General features: G+C 48.9%; 1 pseudogene; it reads right to left on the bottom strand.

Annotated features, from left to right (window-relative positions):
* Nucleotides 1-270: 270 nt before the first annotated feature.
* Nucleotides 271-5,435, bottom strand: LOC125532536 (annotated as a pseudogene).
* Nucleotides 5,436-7,170: the final 1,735 nt, after the last annotated feature.

Below are 7,170 nucleotides of genomic sequence, written 5' to 3'. Positions count from 1 at the left end.
CCATCTCCATTAAAGGAGAACTCATATGCACCTAAACGGCAGAAGTGTCTCACTCTTGCTTAATCTTAAGGTTGGTGACTAGATAACTAATATAGCATGGAGGGAGTAGCAAACAAGCATTACATCATCCACTAGCTTCTTGACTAGATAACCTTGACGTTTGTCATGCCCAACAAAATGATATTTCTATAGCAATAACAGAAATTACCTAGCACATGTGCTGCTTAATTAATTAGCAGAGCGAAATAAGCTAATTCAGCATGACGACTATCAGGTCCCCATGTCAATGATGATCTTGCCGGTGGCATGGCCAGCCATGGCTGTCTGCCACGCCCTGGCCGCATCGCTGAACGGATACCTCGAGAGTCAATAACGGTCTTCAGCTTACGGGCCTTCACCAACCCGACCAAGAACTCCAAGCCCGCCTTATTGGGTCTCAGAAGTAGCGGAATGAGGCGCTTCCTTGATAATGTCACCAAGTGCAGGATAGCGGTGGCATAGGCCGAAAAGTTTGGGGTGAGATCAATTAATTTGCCGAAGCTGCACAACAATGGCGCGAACGTCGACCAGCCGATCCCAACAGTACAGTGGACAACGCCGTCATATTTCTTGCCGGACGTGCTCTTGAGGCTTGCCCCCTCTGGTGTATTGTAGTCCAGCACCTCCTCTGCACCCAGGCTCTTGACGAGCTCTATGTTGCGGGCTCCACAGGTAGCGGTAACATGGAGGTTTGCCAGCTTCGCGAGCTGCACAGCGTATAGGCCAATGCCACCGGAGGCAGCTGTAATGAGGACGTGTAAAGGAGGCTGGCTATTCCTACCATCGAATTTGGCGCCGATACACCTCAGTGCCTTGCCTGCAAAGCAGTGGCTGCCGCAACGGGAAGCCCGGCACCCTCAGCAGCAGATACCTCAGGCAGCCTCTTAACGGTCAAATTTGCGGATGCCACAGCATACTCTGCAAATCCACCTCCACGCTGAAAGGTAGAAGAGCTCCGCTTGAATTATTGATGGAAATTTCAAAGATGATGATCACAGAAACCCGTTTGTCGACACGCGGCGGCAGTGAAATCACATGTTAAAACTGAGATATACTTACGAAAGGGTGCAACATGGCCACCACTTCATCTCCAGCCGTGACATGTTGCACATCAGGACCAACATCAATGACAACTCCTGCAATATCAGTCACTGTAGCAAAGGGTTGACGGTAGATGTCTAGTCATGAACTGATGGTATCCGTGCATCTTGATACTTGCCGCTTCTACTCTTATGAGAACCTCGTTCTTATTCGCTGATGGGACTGGAACTTGGACATGCTGCTTTCGACAGGTTCCAAATTAATGTATTAGCTTCAGGGAAATATAGATCTTATGAGAAAAATTGTACGCAATGTGTGGGCTCCAATATCCTTGTACTTCATCAAAAAGCCAATGTTTATGTCCAAGAAAAACCAATCAACCAGCAAGGTGATCTACTCTGCCATACTTTTCAAGAAACCACATCGTATGCCAATATTGGTAAATACACACGAGAAACGCAAGTTTCCAACCCTTACAAGAAAAATACCTTGAGATCATCGACACCTCTGTCGGCACAGGCCCGACCTTGACGACGCAACCGTCGAGTACTTTCCGACGATGCGCTCGTACAATCTAGCGGCGGAAAGTACTCGACGGTTGCGTCGTCAAGGTCGGGCCTGTGCCGACAATTGGTATCTAGAGCAAGGTTGATCTTCTAGTAACGGAGGATCATGACGGACGACGAGAAGACCAAGCAGCTGGCGGAGTACTCCGGTGCGGCTAAAGTAATTGCTGCTCCGGCGAGTTCGTCGTATCCACGGTTTGATCGCGAGAACTTCGGGGTCTGGAAGGCCCTCATGGAGTGTGGTCTCCGCGCCAACGAGCTATGGGACGTGGTGGATCCCGGAGGCGACGCGTTCAAGAAGGAGGGAGCCGAGCACTGGAAGGATCGGCAGGCGGCGTCGGCGATTTACTCGGTGATGCCGATGGATGTCCTCCAACACCTGATCGCCAAAGAAACGGCGAAGGAAGCATGGGATACTTTAAAGCTCATGTTCGAGGGACACACCCGCGTCAAGCAAGCCAATCTCCAAACTCTCTAAGGAACTATGAGACTTTGGTCATGGGCGATGATGAGTCCGTGGACGCGTTCGCTTCGCGGGTAGTTACTCTCGTCAATCGGATTCGTGCGCTTGGAGAAAACCTCACGGAGGCCTCGGTAGTCCGGCGGTTCTTGCGCGCGGCCCCTCCCCGGTACCTGCAAATTGTCACAGCGATCGAGCAGTGCGTTGATCTCGCAACTCTCTCCATCGACGATCTTGTCGGACGGTACAAGGCTCACGATGAGCGGATGCAGTACAGTCTTGGGGACGGGAGGAACAACGAGATTGTGATGCTCACAAGGGCGCAGTGGGTCGCTTTGTCAAAGGAAAAGCAAGGCGGATCCACGAGCAGCAGCAAGAAGAAGGGAAAGCAGCATTCGGTGAGAAAGAACTTCGCCGACTCGGATGTCGACTCAGACGATGAGGCTGCACCACCACCGAGGAGAAAGTTTGACATCAGGAAAGTGAGATGTTATAACTGTGGCCTCCTTGGCCACTTCAAGGCTGACTGCGAGGAAGCACCGAAGCAGAAGGCGCTCATGGCCCAGCACGGACATGATGGTGACATGATGTTGATGTGTAAACTGGTGGACGAGAAGGATCCAGACTCTCAAGCGTTGACTAAAGAAATTGTCGAGCTTGCGGAAGAAAAAGTTTGCCATCATGATCATGGTTCGGAAACCTGTGTCAAAGATACAGATGCGGGGAGTGATTCTGAAACTTATGTAAGTGCTATGAATGTAAGTGCCAACTTTGCTGGAGCGGATGCGGCGATAGCTGCGTGTGCGCGGCCATGGAGAAGCAGTCTTTGTGCGGCGCCTCTGAAAAAGGCCAGCTGTGGTCGAAAGGGCAGTTCAGAAAATCTGAAGATAGAGAAGGTGTGGCGCCAGAAGTCCATCACGTACAACGTCTCAGCATGGTCAAAACAGAGACGGGCCAAGGCACGCAGCGAGTTGCAGTCAGATCAGACAGTGTGATGTTAGACAGTCCAGACGCAGCAAGTTACGATGGATCTGACATGGTGAGTCAAAACGTTGTGTGCATCACAACGAGCGGCAAGCCAGCCAGCTCGCGCGAGCAGGTGGCCGTGACGAGGTGCGATGGTGTGGCCGGTGCAGCGTCGATGGCCAGCACTCTATCCAGCAGGCCGGCTACAATAAGCGTTCCACAAGGAAGCCTAATATCACGTGGAGGCCTAGTGCTTGGGCTAGAACGTGAGCATATTCCAGAAAAAGGAGATGGGCTAGAAGTGGGAGCTATGGACGGAGGTACTACTACACATAAAGGTTTTTCTAGCATGCCAGAAGAGATGCAAGGTATACTCACGGAAGGCAAGCTAGAAATTAGCAGCAACTGTGCAGGGCTTACGAGGAGCAGTTCCGAAGAGCCCAAATCACTAGCAACAGGAACTTTGGCAAGTCCAGACGATAGTGTGTCTTCTTCGGTAGCACGAGAACGATGCGTGTTGGACATTTCTTCAGAGGAAGCGCTTCGAATAAATTCGGTGAAGATGAAAAGTAAAGGGCAACAATGTTTGCACATGAAGGAACCGGAAAATTTTGAAGACTCAAAGACGGAAGAGTGTTGGCATTGTGCTATGGATGAAGAGTTGAGGTCGATCCGAGACAACAAAGTATGGGAGCTCCTGGATCTTCCCAACAGACATGATGCCACCGAGCTCAAGTGGGAGTTTAAGGTCAAGAAAGATGCTGAAGGAAATTGTGTGAAGCACGAAGCGAGGCTAGTGGCCAAAGAGTACGTGCAAGAGGAAAGCATGGACTTCGAAAAAGTGTTCGTTCCCGTTGCAAAGATGGAGTCGGTGAGATTACTCATTGCTCCTGCGGCTCAGGAATCATGGAAAGTACATCACATGGATGTAACATCCACGGTTTTGAAGGGCGAGATAGAAGGAGATGTGTATGTGAATCAACCACCGGGATTCATCATAAAGGGAGAAGAGCACATGGTACCGAAGCTTCATAAAATCTTGTACGGGCTATGGCAAGGACCTCGGGAGTGGAACATCAAGCTTGATCGGACATTGGTTTCTCTTGGATTTGAGAAAGCCCCACTAGAGCATGCAATGTACAAAAGAGGTGAAGGAAGGATCGTCTACTAGTTGGCATCTACGTCGACGACCTATTGATTACTGGAGCAGATAAAGAGGTGATTGCAAAGTTTAAGCTACAGATGAAAGAGCTTTTCAAGATGGATGATCTAGGTCTTTTGAGTTACTACCCCGGGATAGAGGTACATCAAAAGACGGAGAGGATCACACTATGCCAGGAGGCATACACAAGAAAGATACTTGAAAACTGTGGCATGAAAGATTACAATCTAATTGAAGCTTCAATGAAACCTCGTCTTGAGCTAAGTAAGAAGAGCAAAGCACCCGCAGTTGATGCAATAGAGTATATTGCGGCTGCAGCTGCGGCGTGTCAAGGTGTGTGGCTAGAGAGGCTACACGGTGATCTCATGGATCGAGATCTGGAATAACTGGTGCTTAATGTTGACGGCAAGTCTAAATGTTTTCTACGAAGATCCAGTGCGGCATGATAGGAGCAAGCACATTGATACGGTGTATCACTATATAAAGGATTGCGTGAAAGAAGGTAAGATAAAGGTCAACTATGGTTGCACCGATGATCAGCTGGCGGACATGCTAACTAAGGCTTTGGATAGAAAGAAGTTCTTGGAGATGCGAAGAAGGATCGGCGTCGGAGCTGTGACGTGACGACGTCGTGTTTAGGGGGGTGATTGTTGGAACTAAACACAACGTATGTGTCCGTGCTAGTTTCCTAGACGTCACCTAGTTGGACTTGCATTACGTAGCTGAATAGGATTAGTGCTAGTCACCGATTCCGATTGGTACTACCTTAGCCTAGCTGCTATATATATGTAAGCACCCTTTGTAAACCATCGTGGATTTGTGAAAGTAATACAGATCAAAACAGGCTCGACACGAGCCTGTGGCAATACCTCGGCTTCGTGTGCGTACGTGTGATGCTTCCGGCCGACTGTCCGTTGTGTACGAGCGTTGCGAGGTTTGTTAAGGTGATCGATCAATCAGGCTTGGTCGTCTAGCTAGCTAGCTTTGGCTAGTAGCAAGTAGTACACGTCCAAAGCTTGGTACGTATATTGCCGACTTGGGGCAGGAACCAAGTCCAACCAGCGTTGCTTCATCGTTCGTCGTCGGTCGTCGCCGTTGTTGGAAAGTACTCGGCGTCGGTTCTGGGCCAACAACCTCCGCCGCAGGATGCATACTGCACGGCCAGCATTTTCGACCCTGTCATTGGGGCTGCTTTAGCCATTGAGAAAGAGCTGCGTTTGTAGGGGAAGCTTGTTTAAGTTAGATGGGTGCCAAATTTCTAAGCCTGGCGTCTGAGTGTGCTGGTCCAAGCCTTGCGACGTTCTCGTATATAAACTATGCTGAAGGCTACGGTCGAGGTGGACCGAATTCCTTTTGACCAATATATGCTGTCGGTGATTACTACCTGCCACAATATGAACTTTTATCAAGGAGACAAATAGAGTTTTTGACTCTGAAGTCCGTACAATCTCAGACAAATCTTCAACTAGGATATTAACTCCCTTAGAGCAGCTCTAGCCGATCTCCTAAAAAACTATAGAGGAGTAAATTTTCAGTTCTACTCCTAAAATGGTGAAATCAAAACTTGAAAGAGATAAGGTACTGGATTCAGACCACCACAATCTTCAGGAAGAGCTCCTGTTGCTTCCTCCTATCTTTTCCTTTCTCTACTGGTTTTCTGTCTTCTTCAATTCAGACTAAACTGATTTTCGTTACACATGGTGGTGGCTGCTGAATAGAGGGTAGAGTATCCTGATCCTCACATGTGCAAAGTTGAAAATGACCCTAGGTCATAACCCTAATGGCTAGTGGGGTTCATCACTTTGGGTTGCCTAAAAGACTTAAATGGTCATTTCCTCATAGCCCACATGAGAAGGATATCCCAACACTCACGGGTATGATTCGGTTGACTTATTTGATACATCCAGTCAGCAACTTGATTAGAGTAACAATGCTCAAAACAAGACTCTTGTCTGTTCACTACTAGAAAAAGGGCTATTAATGGCGCACCAGTTTTGCCTACTAATGGCGCATCACTGGTGCGCCATTAGTACCATGCCACTAGTATTTATTACTAATGGCGCACCGCTGGTGCGCCATTAGTATCTGGTATACTAATGGCGCACCAGGCAGTGCGCCATTAGTTTTGCCCATGGTGCGTCACTAGTGTCTGCTATACTAATGGCGCACCACATGGTAGTGCGCCATTAGTAACAATTTTTTAATTTTTTTTAATCTCAGGTCACTATTTCACCTATGAGATATCCAACACATATATATACAACAAGCATCCATATAACATACATAGCCAACACACAAGTTCCATCATATATACATACATAGCCAACACATAGTTCCATCGTTACATATTACAAAAGTTTCACATTGTTCATCCAACACCGTTATCCATCAATTCACAAAAGTTTCACATTGATACAAAATTCAGTTCTCATGCATTGTTCTCCTTCTCCTTCCTCAGCCTGATGCGCAAAGAGCGGCGAGGCGGTGGAGGCAGTGGGATGTAGTCTTCTACCTCAATTGGCGTGATCATGTCGCCCAGCTGTGGGATCGCCGACGCCACCACCGGTGCGTGGTCATTGTCAAGCACCATCACCATCGTGAGGCCACCTTCAGGCACGACCATCGCTAGGTCATCCTCAGCCACCTCCATCTCTTGCCCATGGTCAGCCACCACCATCTCTTGCCCATGGTCAGCCACCATCATCTCTTGCCCTTGGTCAGCCACCACCAGCGCTAGGTCATCCTCAGCCTGATGCCCGTCGTCATCCTGCAGCTCCTCATCCCCAGTCTGCTCCTCTTCTCCCGCACTCCAGTCTGGATCATCCTTCTTGTTGTCTATGATGCTACCAGAATCGCTGCTGCTTTCGCTACAGCCAGAATCGCTGCTGCTTTCGCTACAGTCATGGTCGCTGCTGCTTTGGCTGTAGCCATTGTCG

Source organism: Triticum urartu, chromosome 1 (genome assembly GCF_003073215.2).
Source record: "Triticum urartu cultivar G1812 chromosome 1, Tu2.1, whole genome shotgun sequence".
Classification (NCBI taxonomy): Eukaryota; Viridiplantae; Streptophyta; class Magnoliopsida; order Poales; family Poaceae; genus Triticum; species Triticum urartu.
This window is presented reverse-complemented; position numbering and strand designations above follow the sequence as displayed.